Genomic DNA, 18,318 nt, shown 5'->3' with positions numbered 1-18,318 from the left:
ATAAATTAGATGCTTTTATTCACATCACTTGTTGGAAGCTGAAGGAGATACACGTGAGGGTTGCTAGGGCTCCCTCCTTTTTCACTTTCAAGACTTAGAAGTAGAAACAAAGCTTAAAAACTTGTGATTCTTTTAAAAATTAAGTCTTTTCATAGAAGTAGTTAAATATTTTTTTTTGTGAGCTCTAATAATAATGAGTTTTTGGTGCCAGGATGAGCGATAATTATGAATGGCAGGAAGTCATCAGAACATTGTTGCTCAGATTGCAGATTTTATTAATCGTGAAAGGAATTACTCACCTAGAAAGGCTATTTTGTAAGTGCTCATTTGCATGAAGGCTTACTCTCTGTATTATTTTGCTTCAAAACAAAAAAAAATTATCCCAAACTTTTTTCTCACCTTCAAAATCTTGATTATTTCGTTCTTCCCACCTAGTTTGGCCAGGGTTGGAAGGGACCTGAAGGATCATGAAGCTCCAACCCCCTGCCACATGCAGGGCCACCAACCTCCACATTTCATAGCAGCCCAGGCTGCCCAGGGCCCCATCCAACCTGGCCTTGAACACCTCCAGGGATGGACGGGGCATCCACAGCCTCTCTGGGCAGCTGTTCCAGCACCTCACCACTCTCTCTGTAAAGAACTTCCACCGACATCCAACCTAAAGCTTCCCTCCCTCAACTTCAAACCATTTCCCCTTGTCCTGCAGTTATCAACCCTTTCAAAGAGTTGATTCCCCTAATGTATCTAAGTACTTCTTGGATTTGTTCCAGCAACTGAGTTCCATGCATCTCTCCTGCACGTCTTCCACAATTAAACAAGATGTTGATCTCTGATGAATGACTTCTTAGGTAGATGTGTTTTTTGGCCCTTTACACGGTTGAGACCTAATGAGGTGTTGGGATTTGTGGATGTAAATTACATTTCCATCCATTTTTCCTCACTTTTTTAAATATTGTTTTCAATTTGAATCTTGGCGTAACGAAATCGAATGTGTTTAGTCAACAAGAGCTGACTACAACGTGAGCTTAAAGCAAGGCACATACTGAAGTACTTCTTTAATTGGGCTATTAGTTGGTAAATTCTGCAGTGTATGGGTACAGCCTTTGCATGCTTCTGTTACAGAATTCATATACAGAGCATTCCCACAGCGTGAATATTCATCACTTACCTGCCTTTTATTCCTTATGCTGAAATATTAGTACTGGCAGTGATTCTGCACCTAATCCTACAGAGATCGGCTGTGTTTAAGCCACCCTACTGATAATACCCTGCATGCACCCAAGCCTTTTTTGAAGGATCATGCCTCTTTGGACCAAGCTGAACACTGACAACTTTCCTTAATTCAGTTGCATCTAGGAAAGCAGGAACATGGGCTCTGCCCCTGGCTGTGCCACTGGGTCTTCACTTCAGCCTGCGGGATGTAAACTGTGAGAGGGGAATAAAGTTGCTACTCCTCATAGCAAAAGCAATTTCAGACCCACAAGTAGGGAAGTACTTTGTAGAATCATAGAATGACTTAGGTTGGAAGGAACCCCAGAGATCATCACCTTCCAACTCCCCTGCTGCAGGCAGGGCCACCAACCTCCAGATCTGGTACCAGACCACGCTGCCCAGAGCCCCATTCAACCTGGCCTTGAACACCTCCACGGATGGGGCATCCACAGCCTCTCTGAGAAGCTGTTCCAGCACCTCACCACTCTCTCTGTGAAGAACTTCCTCTGCTTCCCTGTAATGCCCATCATGTCACAGCTCTCTTCAAACTTGGCCAGCACCAAATTGGCTTTTTCATTGCATAGTCTTTTTCAGGACCAGATTGCAGATGGCTCAGTAGCAAAAACAGATTCAGCTGTGGAGGATTCCTGTACTGTGTCAGTCTCTGGGCTGTAACTTTAAAATACAATTTCACAATTGCTATTGTGGACTTCTGAGTCTGTTTCCTAAACTAATATTTAAATTAAGCCCTACCAATTCTGGTCTCAAAGTTTGCTGTTTAATCTACAGCATATTTCAACACAAAATTATGCAGGCTGAAGTGAAGATTGGTGTATGGTAGTGGAGCAGATTCTTCTGTTTCATGTATATTTGAAAGCTGAGAAAGCTTCTGGTGAAGTCAGACGACACAGGCTTGTCAAATGTTCACGAACGAAAAGATGGAATTAATTTGCAGTATCTCATTTGCCATCTTGAGTTTTGTCATGAATTTCCCCTACTAGGCAGCCTGAAATGCCAAATGAAAAAGTGTTTTAGTGAGAGATAATATAATATATTAAGAAAATGTTATTGATCACAATGTGCTTTTACTGGAAGATGACTTTTTCTGACCGGAACACAAGGGACTTTGCCTTGTTATGGTAGGAAAATATATTGTAATATGCAAACAGGATTATTGTTAAGGTCAAAGCAACTTTGTTTTTACATTCCACTTCCCCTGGAAGCAAGCTTCTCCACAGCAACGCTGTCAGCTTGGCTGGGGTAAGAACAATTTCAGTACAAAACTTTGAAAAAAGGGTTACAGTGTCTGCTTCTTGAAGGAAGGAAACGAATGCTGTTCTCCAGATCTCCCAAGGTCAGGACTTGCAATTCAATAGGCATTACTGTAAGCATTTTTTATTTTATTTTTTTTAATGATGGTAGACTATGGTCTGGTGGTTCTTTGTGTTTTTAGGTTTTTGTTGCTGTTGCTTTTTAATGGTGGTTGGTCAGAATCAATTAAAGCATGTTTTCTTATCCTGCATGTGTTCATATGCATATGTTACAGACAGAAAAAGTTGTCCATTTTGGTTTAGAGTGGCTTTCACACACAGGGAGTATGAGGCACTTAACTTTTATGTGGGAAGATTAGCCAAGTGGAAGAGTCTGTGTTGTTCACAGACAGCTTTGTGGGTATATGAACATCATTACTCTACAAAGCGTGAGGACATAAATTTGTGATGGGCTGCCCAGTACACCCAAGTTAGAACAAGGACGTTTTTAAACATGCTTGATTTAAAGAGGTCTTCCACTGCATAAGCAGTGGCTTGAAGCCATCACTGCTTGCAGTGACATTGCTTTCTGCTGAAGGTCTCAAATTAAACCACAAGAAATAAACGTGTCTTCATGACGATGCTTCTTAAAGGTATTTCAAGCTATTTCTAATGAGATTTGCCCAAAACATATTCTGCAAAACATAACATTTTACCAAATCTTGTGTTTTTTTGTGGCTTAGATAGTAGTATTATGAGCCATGTTAATTTAGACTAGAAACACAAAGGCATTTCAGTTAAGCCACTGCAAATCCAAGAATATTGTATTTTCTTTGTTTGTTTTCCTTTTGTCCCGCTCCACTTCCAGCACATTCCTCCAGTGGTTTTCTCTGTCTTTGCTGCAATAAATCTCCACTTCAGTGAATTTGAAGATATAAACCTGACTGGAAAAATTCATCTCTGGTACAGTACCAGGTTACTAACCCACTTAAAGTTTTCCATGTGGCAAAATGTTTTCTTCACTTTGACCAATTGTTTCCCACACGGGCCAAGCAACGTTGCTGAAATTCTCGTCAGATGTCATTACATCCTGAAATCTAATTACTTTTCTTTACTGCTTTGTCTGATTTAGTCTGGACAACAATAGGTTCTGGGTATAAATCACAGGAACAGATCTCAGTTGTGGGAAAGCCCGATTTTCCTCGCTCTTTTTTGCAGACTCTTCTAGCACGTTGATAGCCATGTGCAGCAGAGAGACACCTCTTGTGCAGAGAGACAGCCTCTTGTGTTGTTAAAGCAAGCAGTTAATAGTAGGAATTGGAGAGTATCTGGGTTTTAAGAGAATAAAAAGAGAGCAAGAAGCAAAACAGATTTATTTTTTTCCTCCTTAGCTGCAAGAATGTGGTACAGTTTAGTTAGCACAATAAACATGACTTCAAGAGCAAGTGTAGCAAAGGTTACAGAGGAATATCACTTGATTTTCTGCATTAGTAAACCCATCATCATTCCTTCAAAGGATGTTTGGAAATATACAAAGGAAACCTTCTGTTTTTCCTCCTGTGCTTGAAGAGGAGGCAAGTTGCTACCATGGCTTCAGTTCCAACCCCCACAGAACCTTACTTTGAGGCAGCTTGGCTCCTAGGCTGAAGTGAGTGAGCTCGGATGTGTGCCCTACGGGAGCAGCTCTCCTAAAGACGCTTTATGTTGCCACATATTTTGTTACCACTTGGCAGGAAAGCGATGCTCGGCGTTTGTAATTCTGAGGCTTCCCTGGATGTGCCAAAGCTCACCCTGCTCACAAAGCATCTCTTGTTCAGGAGCGGGTCTCTGAAACGCAGCGGTGTTGGGCACAGCTGGTGCCACGTCCCCATCAGATGTCCTCAACAAGACTAGGTAGGGTTACAGCACGTGGTCCCGAACTGCACAGCAACACAGCTGTTCAGTATTTCCTCCCAACCTTTTGCAACTAGCTCTCCAGAATCCTGCTTAAAATACCACTGGAATCAGCTAAATGCTGCTAGCCCTGTGGATGAACTTTAGTGCTTGGTTTGATGTGCCTGAAAAGATGAATTATTTAAGCATAAATCCATTTAGTTTTCATGTTCCCTATCCTCCTGAACTGAGAGATGAGGGAAAGAGGAGAGAAAAAAAAGAAACCCCATGGGAGAACAGTTTGTGCTGCTTAAATCATAGCCGAGTTGTTTTATTTGGTTTTGGAATCGTTCTTGGTGGGTACTGTAAACAGGGGAAGGTACCTGCAACTGTTACTGTGTTCTGCACTGGACGTGGAAATGTAGCAGCAAGCAGAAAAGACAACAGTCCATAAAATCTCTGTGTGTTTGTAGAGGAATTTAATTTAATGACACCAAAGGTCTCTTTGCCTATGCGTCTAATTGTAATGCGGCGAAGAACACGTACAGGTAAGCAGAGTTATTGAGCTAAAACATGTAGACAGTGTTTACAGTGACACAAAGCTGCAGTTCCTGCAAGAGTGCAAAATGCCTTCCCAATTATTTCACTTTGTTACACCTCATAGAAGTTTTCAAAAAGCCTTTTGCACCGACACATTGAAAGATGCAGGGCACCTCATCTCTGCTGGCGACAGAGGTGTAGGAAGACCGCGAGCAGATCGGAATGGCTCCTTGCTCAGCTGTAAGCCTGCTTGTGAGCTGCTGTACGTCCCCGTGAAAGGCAAAGCTGCACAGGCTGGATTTGAATAATGGAGTTGCCATTAATGTCTAACACAAAAAGATGATTGGTTCTAGGCTTGATTTATGGGAAGCAAGAAGTGGTGAAGTATACGGTACACAAGGGGATATTTATGCTGCTAAGGCTTAAAACACAGCCAAATGCACTGCGTGCTGCAGCCGTTTCAGATGGCAAAAACAAAGGTGTGAATACAGCAGTAAATCCAGTTATTCTGATATTAGAGTGGCCCCAAATCAGGATCTGGCTGTGCAGTCTCTTCAACATGCAGAGCAAGTCTGATAAGCTACTATTTAGTTACTGCCTGTTATAGGATTATCGGCTTTGAATCAAAGAAAATAATTTCAAATACGTTAGGATTTGGGATACATTGTTTCATCTTCATCAGTTTCTAATGCAAGAATTGTTTTCTTCCAATTTATGTGCAAATAGGCTTTCAAAATCTGTTGCTGAGAACTGAGATTTTGTCAGATTTTTTTTTTCTCTGTCAAATTACTCCTGTTTTGCTAATAACTGTCACATTGCACCTCCACTCAGCATTTCCTTGATCTGTCTCGCCTGCAGGAGCTAACAGGAGCTCTTGGAGGTGTATCACTTGGCTGCTTTGCAAACTGGGTGCTCCGAAGGTATTCGGCTGCGCATTTAGATTTATTTTTTTTTGAAATGTTAAAGCAATTACATTTGATTTCTAGAAGAATAATTCATTGTCAGTTCAAACTAGATGAATTTCTCAAAAACATGGAACGTTTCTCGTAGGTTTGTGAGCTCAACAGATACAGTGCATTCATCATTCTGCAGTATTTTATTTTAAAGCACGTTAGCTGTGTCTTTATATATATTTTTTTTAAACATGCAAAGTATTAGTGTGATCCTCATGATAAATAATACCTTCTGCTCCGTTTACACATATCTATCCGTTCCCATGTTTCCCCTGAAAAACACAGGGAGTTGAGGTACTGGAGAGCCCTCATTTTGGGGCTGGTTAATAGCTCCCATTATCTAATGTTGCTAGCCGTGATTGCTTCTGGCTGGTTTATTTCTGAGGCAGAAAGATGTTATTAAATAAAGAGCATTTGGTGAGCTTGAGATCAATTCTGTCTCATACAGCAAGTTTGCCTCTATTCCCTAACATTGGTTTCTACACCAAGTTCTGCATTTGGAGCAATTTGTTTCTCTCAACCTACTGTTTGGAGAAGACAACAGATACAAAAACCAACCCACTCCTAAACCTCTCCAAGCAGAGCATGTATTAGGTAATCTTAACTCACTAAACAGCTTGGCATTTTGAAAGAAGTTGTTTATTATTAAGGAAATACAGATGAATACCTGTCTGGGTGTGCTGTGTAGACTTGAACCAACAAGACTCGTGTATCCAAATTACAGCAGCTTTGTCTAGTGTGAATGAGATGCCGCTTACATTTTCAGGTAAAAAGAAATCAACAGCTATTAATTTGGCAGAATTATTTATTTCTTACTGATGATATTTTCGGCGTATCTAATCAGTGCACTCATGAATAGAAATGAAACAATTTAAATAGAGGCACTGTACATTGTATGATCTTGTTTTCTCAAACTGTTCCATAATGCAGTGAATAAATTTGTCTGTTCTTCTGAAAAGAATTCTGCAGAAATCATACACAGTGCTTTCACCTCTATTATTTAATATGAGTGTTTTATAACTCTTGCAAGATGGTGATTTCTGCTTCTGCTACAGGCATCTGGAAGAAACACTCTCTTGAGGGGAACAGAAGGGAAGTGGAATCTTATGGATTCTGAAAATCCAGACATGCTCCAGGAGCACGTGGCTGAAAGGAGTGTGAGATGAATGTGATGGAACAGTCTTATCCCAAGCTATTCCCTAGCCACCTGAACAGCAACATTCAGATTTATTGAAGGTAAATTAGTGTGTGAAAGAAGGTTGGTGTGAGTCAGCATTTGAACTCATGGTGCCTAGAAAAAGATTTGCCATAGAGAAAGAGCCATAGAATGGCTTAGGTTAGAAGGGACCTTAAAGATTCATAGAGTCAAAGAAACACAAATTTGGAAAGGACCTACAAGATCATCTAGTCCAACCATCCACCCATCACCTTTCTACCACAAGCACCAAACCATGTCTTGTAGCTGCTCATCCAGATGCCTTTTGAGCACTGTCAGGGACGGCGACTCCACCACCTCCCTGGGCAGCCATTCCAGTGCCTGACCACTCTGAGAGAAAAAGTTCTTCCTCATGTCCAACCTAAACCTCCTCTGGTATAACTTCTTGCCATTCCCTCGGGTCGTTGCCTGAGAGAAGAGGCCAAACACCTCCTTATCACAGCCTCCCTTCAGGAAGTTGTAGAGTGCAATGAGGTCTCCCCTGAGCCTCCTCTTCTCCAGACTGAACAATCCCAGCTCCCTCAACTGCTCCTCGTAAGACTTGTGCTCCAGACCCCTCACCAGTTTCATTGCCCTTCTCTGGCCATTATCCAGTCCCAACCCCTCTGCCATGGGCAGGACTGCCATCCAGCCTGGTGTTGATACACCATCAGGGATGGGGTATCCTGTTAAGAGAACATTCATCACGTGGCTGAAATAGAATTTTGCTCTGAATCTTTGGATATATTTGCAACACTTCTGGAGGGAGGCAAATTTTAGTTGGCCTCGATGCTAAGCAGTTGCTGGCTGTCCATCACTGTACAACCTGCCCTCCAGATCAGGGTGGTGGTGGCTGAGGGTGACAGCAATGAACTGTGTGATCGCTGCTGATGGAGCTCAGTGTCACAGGCGAGGCAGGGAATCACACCTTGTGATGCATTGCCTTAAGTGCCTTGTTTAAGAAAAAAAATCCATCCAAAATTCAAATCTAGGCTTTAAAAGATACTTATGTTGAGGTTTTAGGAAGCTGGATTTTTTATTATTACTTTATCCTTCTGGGGGCAGGGGGTTCTCTTACACCAATTTGAATATTTTATATGGGGAGGTTAACTTGTCCTTGACAAGTAGCAATAGAAATAGATCACGCAGGTAAATCTAAAACAGCCGGGAGCCAGGAAATGAAGGTGTCACTTTGTTCTTCTTACCGAAAGGATGCAGATACTGGATGCCATCATGATTTGTGTTACAGTACCTTTCAGAAGCTGTGACTCCACTGTCTTCATGCAGGTTTTTGGTAAGCAAAATCTCTTTCCCAAAGCCCAGTGTTTTAATAGGTTTTAGTAGTGTAGTTAATTCCTAAGTCTCAGAATACAAATGCTTGCTTCTCCTCACTAAAACCCTCCAAGATCCTTCACAGTAAGCCATGGCATACGTTTTTCATTTCCAATCATAAATCTCTAATCCTTGGGAATGGGTTCTGGACAGTGAAAGTGAAACTGGCTGCTGCATTTATGATCTATCACCCCTTTTTTAAATTCCTTTTTTTTCTTTCTTTTTTTCCCCCAACGTGAGGAATTTTAATCCCACAGTGAATTTCTACACATACATGCTCCTAAAAACCTTACTGGCAACCCTTAATCTTTTTACATTGCTTGTGATTAGCAGTGCTTTTTAATCCTAGCACCAGACCCAACACCAACTGTTAACTGCACTTGGTGTTTTACAGCTACCTCTAAATCCTTCTAGCAGTCTGAGACCAGCATTATATTTATCACTCTGAAACTACCAGCTGTAAGATGTTGTGGCACTTCCCGACTAGGTTTCTCTTTCCCACTTTCTCTTTTCTTGCCGTGGATTGATAAATGCAGTGATTACTGTTAGGTTTTTTATATGATGATTTCCAGAAAAAATGTGTAAATAAATGCTTTCCTCCACCACATCCTAACCAGGAGAAAAAAAGATTTCCTTCTACCCGAGTTTATCATGAGTAGCACGGAGCGTAGGTGGAATACGTTCCAGTGGCTTTCTTGCCCCTCCCTCTCCCTCCCCTTATACCTATTAATATATGTTAGTAAGCTAATGCTATTAGGTTATGCAGACTGGTTGGTACACAGGGAAAGACACCACAGCCATCAGAGCCTTGCAGTGCCCCAAACCTTCTTTCCCTTCTGCCAAAGGTTCCGTATGTTTGTCCAGATCTTATATCTTGCCACTGAAAGAAGAAAGACTAAAGAAATTCCTAAAGAAAGACTAAAGAAATTATGTACTCAGTGTATTTTTCCCCACCTGGAAAGTTGTGTGGGTGTTTACAGTCTCTGCAAAGAACTGCACTGTATTAGCATTAGGGAAGGGGGAAAGGGAGAACTGAAGAACTCCACTTCTCTTTTGTTGTTGCTGCTTGATTTCTGCTTGTTTATTCTTTCCCCCTGGGGAGGAGCAGGGAAGGCTTTGGCCAGAAGCATGCAGTCCCCCTTCAAATGACCCTATTTGGTTTAAATCCTAAAATCATTTTTTAAGGCTGATGGAAAAAGAATGGAGGAGTTAGGCAGAGACAGAATAAAAAATAACACTTCTCCATAATTACAGTAGGTAATAGGAAACTTTGTCTTCTGCTGCTAATGTCTTTCCACAGTATTTTTCTCAGCTGTGTTTTTCTTTCCCCAACCAAAACAGCTGCATTTGTTACTGGCAGTGCAAGCTTCAAGAAGACTCAGATTTTAAAGCAAGGTAGGAAGGTTTTACGTGTTTATGTACAAGTAGATTTGTGTATGTATGCCTAGACCAATGGTCTCCACTTTGTAAAAATACCATTTCTGTAGTCTTCTGTGTCTGAAAGGTCAGCTATTTTCCTCTGGTGACTGGACTAGTAAAAGAGAGTTGTTCTTTCTGTGCTCCCAGACTTGCTTATATGCTAAGGCCGTATCAGCTCTGGCAAGAATGCTGCTTTTGTACTTAAAATGGGAGCGAAAATGCAAAGTTGTACATTGTTTAAAGTAGCAAAACGGAACTCTGTCCCTCACCTTCTGAGACCTCCATGCCTTTTTCTCCGTGCACACCTTTGAGCTCATTCTTCTAATTACCTCCAAAACTTTGAAGGGGGCAAAAATCACAGAAGCTGTGCAAGACAGAAGTAGGCTTCGTGGTGAAGTGGCTGCAGAAGGCAGCTGGCATGCTGGTTGCTCTTCTGAGCTGCAGATGTTCATAGATGTGGAAGGAGGGGATGGAGGGAGAGCTGCTGTGGGCGCTGGTAATGTTCATCCCAGGTCTGAAGTTATACCTCCATAAGCCTGGATGCAGCTGCAGTGTTCATGGTGCAGAGGCTGAAGAGAGGGGAGCCCCGAATTTTAGCATCCTGAAATTCATTGTATTGCCATTTTCAGTGGTAAGCTGGCTTGCAGGAGGGGTACAGGAAAAGGCTGGGACTGAAAATTGTGGTGACCAACAGAAAGGAACTGTGGGAGGCAGGTAAATCCAGAGCTGAGGAAAATGTTGGTGCCTTGGATAAAAACACAGAAATCTGGAGTGATGTCTTCAAACTAACTGCAGTGTTAGCGACTGCAGTGGAAACTTCTGAACTTGAGTGCTGCAGTTGTTTTATACTGCTTACTTCCCCTTCCCTGGCTACATTTCTTCAAGAGATGTTTCCTGAACCCTGCCTGGAATCTCTGAAGTGCTTTGTAACTGTTCCCTCCCCAGGCAGTGCTCTGCACAGCTGTTTCCTGCACAGCGTCTTACCTACACACAGTATAGAAAATCACTCTAGATTATAAAGATAAAAAGGAAAACATATTTATCAGGTGTTTGTCTACTTCAGTAAAGAGGGAATATATGTTTCTTTGAAGTCTTACAACTAAAAATCACGCTGAGAGTTGATTAATGTGAAAAGTTGGATCCTCCATCACCTCTTCCTTTCCATTCCATTGTTGAGTTCCAATTACAGAACATGTGTGGTGGGTGGCCAGCGATACCATTATCATATTCCTCCTTCAGTGTAGCTTCTGCAATCTTTTTTTTCCTTCCCCCGGTATGTATTGTAAAATCAATATTCCGGCTGATGGGAAGGAAGGAGTGGTGTGCAGGTTGATACCTAGGGATCTGCAATCTGTTAGGTGTGAGATTGCTTTCTCTCTGCAATGGTTACAATCTTGGTCCTATACAGTGCCTGCAAATGTTGATTTTATATATATGTAAGACGTGCACTCTTACATTTTACGATAAGTTTCAAAGGGATGGAATTGATCAAGGCTGCTATCACGAATAGTAGATGCTTAGTCCCTAAAAATTGCTTGTATAAATAAGTAGTTTTCCAGAAGGTGACAGTCTTAATCCCTTGCATCAAATTTTATTCATTCTTCTATTGCTGCAATTTCTTCAATAGTTTTGAAGCTTGGAAAGTGGTAACCTTCAGGATGCTGTGTGCTTTAGAAATCTCTTCACCTCCCTCAAAATAGCAGAAGTAGTGACTGGTGAAGCTGAAAAGGAAGAAGACGGTGATTAAACACTTAATATAAGCGTGTAGAAAATGGGGAGAATCTCAAGTTTAGAAGCAGAATAACAAATATTAACAGAATAAGAAATATTAACGCTGGTGTGGCCCTAACAACTGTTTATGAAGGCGGATAGTGAGAGGACAGGGGGGAATGGCTTTAAACTGAGACAAGGGAGGTTTAGGCTGGATCTTAGGAGGAAGTTTTTCACCCAAAGGGTGGTGAGGCACTGGAACAGGTTGCCCAAGGAGGCTGTGGATGCCCCATCCCTGCAGGCATTCAAGGCCAGGCTGGATGTGGCTCTGGGCAGCCTGGTCTGCTGGTTGGTGACCTGCACATAGCAGGGGATTGGAACTAGATCACTGAGATCCTTTTCAATCCAGGCCATTCTATGATTCTATGATAAATCCCAGCTGGGTAGCACTAATTTTCTGTCATTATGGACATAGTAATCTTTAACTTAAAGATTTATTTTCTTATCAGTCCCCGAAGTGATACACTGATGTCAGCTCAGGTGTTGGACTGCAGAAATGAGGTGCCTCTGAATGTCAGCGCTGCAGATGCTGCGAGCAGGGCAGTGAATAGATATGCAAAGCATGTTTTTAACTGCTTGAAACCCAGGAACGTGCTGTACCTGACCACAGCCTATTTCAAGGTCTGTCAACTTTGAGGATTCTGCAAGCTGCCCGTGTCTCTTTTTGAACATGCCCATGAAAATAATTGTGAATGATTAATTTTAATTACTGCTGGCTCAGGGCAGATCCTTGGCTATGAGGATGGTTTTTTATTAAAACGTGTTGAAGAGTTTGTTTGGGCTGGAGAACTCTGAAACTTCGCCAGCATGAATGGTGAGCTCAGGAAGGAGCATGTCTGCTCTCCCATTGCTTATGCTTACTTAACAGCAAATGCCTCTGGGGTGTGTGTGTGTAGAAAGTACAGAAAGCACTTGAAATTGGTGCTGGTGATGGCTGGAGGTGAAGACAACCAATGGCTGCTTCTGTTGCTTTATAGTGTCTCTTCTGTGTTCTTCTAAACTGAAAGTGAGTAGAGAGGATGGCTATGCCAATCTACAAGGACTGTGTTTCTGTTTTAGCTTTTATATGTGTTGCTTCTACCTTATATGGCCACAATCAGAGTAGCTGTCCTCCAGAGCAATCGTATTAAACTGGTACGTTAGTCTTCACCTCCTGTAAAATCTAACCCATGGATAGTGGATTGCTGTCTCTATTTCAGAGATGCAACTGAGTCAGACTGATGAAATCTGACTGGATACCTAACTTGCCATAATTTGGGATGTGCCTTAAAGGCTGTTGGAAAAGGAATAGATCTGAGCCTCGTTTCGCCTTCAGTGGCTGGTTTTCTAGTTACTGGAACAGCTTTCCACTCAGATATTGAACCTGAGTGTTGTAATTCCAGTTTAGCAGATCTATTTATTTGTGAGGCTGCAGTGTGTATGTAGATATGAAGATACCTAAGAGACACAAGGAGGTCTTTTGGCTAAGTCATTAGCCTCGAACTCTGAAATTCACAGGTGAGAACATGTGCTTGACTTCACTTGTAGCTTTGCCAGTGGCTTGCTTCTCTGACCTTGCTCAAATCACTTAACCTTTTTTTCTGATGTTTTTGTTTTTCTATTAAAAACATTCATCTGCTGGGCAGCGTCTGGATTTGTTATTCTGTTTATATTCTTGCACAATACTAAAAAGCATTCAGTTGTGGCTGCGTAGAATTAGAATAAAAAGTGTATGGACAAATGTAATTTAAAAGAACAAAACAAAAAACCCTAATTTAGAAGTGTCTGCTCATGGAAATATTTGTTCTCAGCCAATGAAATTCAGTTCAGACTTCACAGAATCACAGAATGGCCAGGGTTGGAAAGGACCTCAAGGATCATGAAGCTCCAACCCCCTGCCACATGCAGGGCCACCAACCTCCCCATTTCATAGCAGCCCAGGCTTCTCAAGGCCCCATCCAACCTGGCCTTGAACACTTCTAGGGACGGGGCATCCACAGCCTCTCTGGGCAGCTGTTCCAGCACCTCACCACTCTCTCTGTAAAGAACTTCCCCCTGACATCCAACCTCAATCTTCCCTCCCTCAACTTCAAACCATTTCCCCTTGTCCTGCTGTTATCTGCCCTTTCAAAGAGTTGGTGCCATACCATAGAAGTGTGCAGTTCAGCAGCACTGATTTATGTTCCTAAAGAGTCTTGAAGAATATTTCTAATCCAAAAGTAGCTCTCAGGAAGGTTTCCATAGAAGTCTTGCTGCTTCTGGCTTGAGAGCAGAGCTCTATAGTCAGCTGAACTTCAAACCCTGAGCTATTTTGTATATTTCCTAAAACCCTCTCATTTCATCCTACTTAGCTATTTATATAATCCTTACCAACTGGGGATGACATTGGCCTTTTAGATGGAGGCAAGCACTACGTTTCCCCAATAGAATTTATGGCGGTATTGGGAATGGAGCCCGGACTGCATGAGCTGCAGCCTGATGCTTGGTGGTAAAATAATGCCACCTCCATTACCTAGGTGATGACTAAGCTGTCCTTGTAGCATACTTTGATGGTATATTTTCCAGCTCAAGTGGACATGTTCACAGAAGGGAATTGATTACCAAAAGTTGGCAGACTGGACAGCCTGCGGCCATGGTTGGAAGATGCCAACTTTTTTGATGGTTAGCGAAATGGAGTTATTTTATCCTCTTCCTTTAGATGTGCCTTCAGTTAAGAGATAAGATGTATCGATTATAGCAGTCTGTTATAGTTGTCTACACAGATTTCCTCTTGCTGAGATAATAATCGTCTGGACCATCTTTTCATTAAATTAATCCAAACAATAAGCCTTATGAAAACTGCAATAGGACGAATGCAACTGATCTGTTATTTGGGGTGTGTTTGTTTTGTAGACTGATGGGGAGGGAGAACTGCTGCACTGTTCCCCCCCTCTGCATTTCTTTGTACTCAGTTCTTCGACTGAATTCTTAAAATTGGCTGTTTAAACAGTCTTTAATAGACCGTATGTTTCTGCTGTTTCTGAGTGGAATGAGAACATGAAAAATGTACCTTCTGAAGATATTTTTTCTGTGCTTCTCTGCCTTTGTTTTATCATCTTTTTCTCCCAGTATATCCACAGTGAATAACGTTAGTTGTTACTACTAGAATTGCTCAGGTCACAAGTGATCTGAAAGAAATCTGTTAACTGTAATTTCTTTTCTTTTGGTCGTCCAACTTTTCCTAGCTCATGTATGTTCCTTCTTCGTAGATGAGTACAAATTTTCTTTTCTCTCCACCAGTAACTGCCTACCTATCCCTGCATTTATTGCTGCACTTTTATTTGTTTTATGCTTTTTTTTTTATTATTCCCTTCCTCTTTCTATTCTATACAGTTAAAACACGGTAACAAGTGCTTACAGAATATGAGATAAGACACGAAGCAAATCGCAGAAGAGAAAAAAGTCACCCACAGTGTCAGAGTATGTAATTGCTTTTTGCCTTTCTTCAGGCTTTCCTGGTGTAATGCAGCTTGTTGAATGACCTGTGGTTATGCAAACATTTTTTTTTTCCCTAGTCTTGTCTTTAGACTAAAATTTAAGTAAACTGTTTCTTCTGAAACATAAATGAAAAAGGTGTATTGTGTTGTTAACAGCCACGTTTGCTGTGGGAAAAGGTGAGCAATACCAGGAATGGGAATTAACTGTCGTGGGGAGGGTGTGCAAGCTGCTGTAGTTGTAGGGACATTGCCGTGTCTCCATTTAGACATGTCTCATTCTCTGCCATTTCTTGATGCACGATGAAAACCAGGGATGCAGAATATCCCAAAGCCTCCTTTGAAGCTGCTCCTACTACCAAGGGGAGTCGGTTCCTGGCTTGCATCTCTCTGGGAGGCAGGAGCTGGCTGGGCTCAGCTTACCCAGTACCTCTTGGGGCAACTTGGGGAATTGATCTGTGGTCTTCATATGGCATTGTACAGAGGAGTATTTGTTCCCACACAGCTTAAGTAGTGTTGCAGGTACCAGGAGTCCCTTCTAAGCTGGCAAGAAAACTACAAGCAGAATTTTTAAACAATTTATCAGCCTCTTTGTTAGAAGATGATGTTAATGGGGAAAGATCTCACCTCATGAGCGTAGTATGCTGTAGCCCCAGCTACTAATTTATTTTTGTCCATATGCATTTTGTTATGTAAAAACACCACCAAGATGACATCTCTCAAGGCTACAGTGGTGGTCTCCTCCATTCATGGAAATGAGAAAGTAAAAGAGAGCTAGAGGATCCTGCTTATCTGCAAACCATGCACTTTAATTACAGCGTTAGCTGCATGCCAGTGCCAGGGCTGTGCATCAGAGATGTTTGCTGTTGCATAAATATGTAGAGGACAGCTTGGCATTTGAGTATGGTGTCAAAGACTCTTCCAGGTCGTAGTGCCACTGCATTCCTTCCAAGCAAAATTCTCAGGTCATTCACACAATGGGCACCCAGTGCTGAGTGGCAGGAGGCAGCAGCTCTGTGTTGTAGACAACTGGCCCTTCCCACATCTGCCAGTCTTCTCCATCTTCCAAAACCATCCCTAAAGTGACACGTGGATTAACAAATGGCTGCATGTTTCTTGGTAAAAAAACAATGCTACCTTGTTGTGAGGGGGAAAAAAACAAGCAGCAAACTCCTAAAACTCACAAATGAAGTAGAGAATCTGTGTCATTTTTAGCAAGACTCAAGATTTCCAATTGGTTTTGACTTCTTTCAATACTTCGAATTACTCATCTTTCTCCTCTTGCTGGAGGATTTTGCAAGTTTCTGCGTTCACATCAAGGTGCTACGTTCATATCAATAGGAACATTATGCAGTTTTTTTTTGGTGCAGTTCCCTTCCATCTCTTTCTTCTGTTGATTTTTTTATTAATTAATCTGCAAGAGTCCAGCTACAGCAGATAATTCGTTGCTTGTCAGGTCAGGTGAAGGTAGTTCAGTTCATGAGGCACTTTAACAACGTGGAAAAGCTTCTTCACTAATTGGATTGCGGTACATGTGTTACTGCCCACTCTAACTCAACAGAATCTCTTTAATCTGATTGCCTCACTGTTATTTTACACTTAGAATTTGTGACATTCAACCTCTTTGTGAGAAATAAATATTATTTAATTATCCCAGGCTCACAGAATCGCTGAGGTTGGAAGGCACCTTTGGAGATCATCTCAGCCGACCCCTGCTTGGAGCGGGCTGCCCTCAGCCTCTGTGCTGCCTGATGCTCGGACTGCACAGCAGTGGGAAAAGCCAGAATTCAGCTCTCTTAATGGGAGAGTGCTATTTAAGGTTAAGAAAACAACACACCTTAGTTATTTACGAGTAATATATTTAAATTCTGGTGTCTGCACTCATCCTCCTCCTGAGCTTAATGGAAATGTGCGTGTATTCCTCTGACCTAGGACACCATTTAGTCACTGCCTTTGTATAACTATAAATGTAAAACTGTCTTGATTGTAATAGAACTATTTATTTTGCCTTTTTTTTTTCTTTTCTCATCTCCGATTCCCTTTTGTACCCTGAAGAGAATTAAATTTCCTACCTGTAAACTCTCTGCTGCTGCAGCAAGTTGGGAGACAGGATGCTAAATGTGTTTGTTGGTAGTTATTGAGAATGCCTACATTGTACTCACAGGAGTAACTGCAGTTTCATGCAAATATACTCAATCTAGCTTGGTATATGCAAATATACCAAATCAGCCAATTCAAGCGCCAGTAATAATCCAGCCACACTCTGATGGGGTTTGTAATTAACTAGCATACTCGCTGCTGCTTGAGATAATTTATGGTGCTTGTATGTACAGTGCAACCATATGACCATGTCCCTTATTCCTGCCTTCATGCTTGTGAGTGCTTTTCAATTGTTTATTCTGTGTGCCTTTTCTTAATACTTTGCACTTCAAGAGCCCTCCACTGCGAGGAACTTGGTGGTTTGATCAGACAGGAGTAAGGTGAAGTGGTGACTTTGTTCATATAGGAATGCAGCCACTTCTGGCATGGATCTCACGGTCCCTTTGCAAACAGTAACTGCCTTTGAAGGCAGCACTGTCCTTTATTTTAACCAGTCTGATGTCAAAAGCATTACACATGTGGGAAGTCAGGGAATTCATAGCCAATTTTTTTTTTTTTTTCATCAAACCCATTATCATGCAGTGTCATCATGTGAAGGAAATGAGAAAAAAAACAGATAACCACGTCGGAATTACACAGGAATTAAACTCCACAGGAAAGTTGACTTACATTGCAGGCGATGTTTGGTTTTATGCTTTCAGTGCAAGAGCATGCTTTTCAGCAGCCTGATAGCTCTGCGCTTGGGAGATGGTTTCTGTGTTGTCTTATTAAAGAGACAGCACTACAAAATGCCATGAGAAGCATGGCTGTTCTCGTCCCCTCAAAACTGCTTAGCGCAGGATTTGACAACCTCACAGAATGCGGTAGCGTTAGGGCAGGCTGGGATCTTTTCGTACAACGCGATGCACTCTTCACGTACTGAGACTTGTAGCCATCATTCTAATTAACGCTCCTCTTGTAAGGGACTGTACAGCACTGCCTCTTGTCTGGTGCAAAAATCCCTGCTCACGCGTGGTTCATTGTTCTGCCGGTTGGCTTTCCATTTGCAGTGGGGAGAATAGTGAAGAGCTACTGTCTAGACCTACTTGCAGAACTATTATGGCAAAAAGAATAATCTTACAGGAGAAGTTCCTATTTCCAGGACCTATTTGTACATTCTGACTCCTCTCCGTATAATAGGATTACACATTTCTTATCGCAACTGCAAACTGGATGTGTGCCAG

The 18,318-nt window shown here is 41.8% G+C and overlaps 1 protein-coding gene and 1 long non-coding RNA gene across 3 annotated transcripts in view; one reads left to right on the top strand and one right to left on the bottom strand.

Moving 5' to 3' along the window:
- The window catches only part of LOC125690115 (uncharacterized), a 122,715-nt gene extending 108,542 nt beyond the window's left edge, over positions 1 to 14,173 (bottom strand). Inside the window, exons 1-2 of the long non-coding RNA XR_007375505.1 lie at positions 13,548 to 14,173; positions 507 to 617 (exon numbers count right to left, since the gene is read on the bottom strand). This is a non-coding gene — a long non-coding RNA (uncharacterized LOC125690115). The remainder of the gene's footprint in view (positions 1 to 506; positions 618 to 13,547) is intronic.
- The window catches only part of KLHL29 (kelch like family member 29), a 403,476-nt gene that overhangs the window by 74,857 nt on the left and 310,301 nt on the right, over positions 1 to 18,318 (top strand). The gene's annotated exons all lie outside the window — the stretch shown is intronic.

This window comes from Lagopus muta, chromosome 2, assembly GCF_023343835.1.
Source record: "Lagopus muta isolate bLagMut1 chromosome 2, bLagMut1 primary, whole genome shotgun sequence".
NCBI classification, from domain to species: domain Eukaryota; kingdom Metazoa; phylum Chordata; class Aves; order Galliformes; family Phasianidae; genus Lagopus; species Lagopus muta.
The sequence above is the reverse complement of the archived record's forward strand: the minus strand, read 5'-3'. Positions and strand labels throughout refer to the sequence as shown.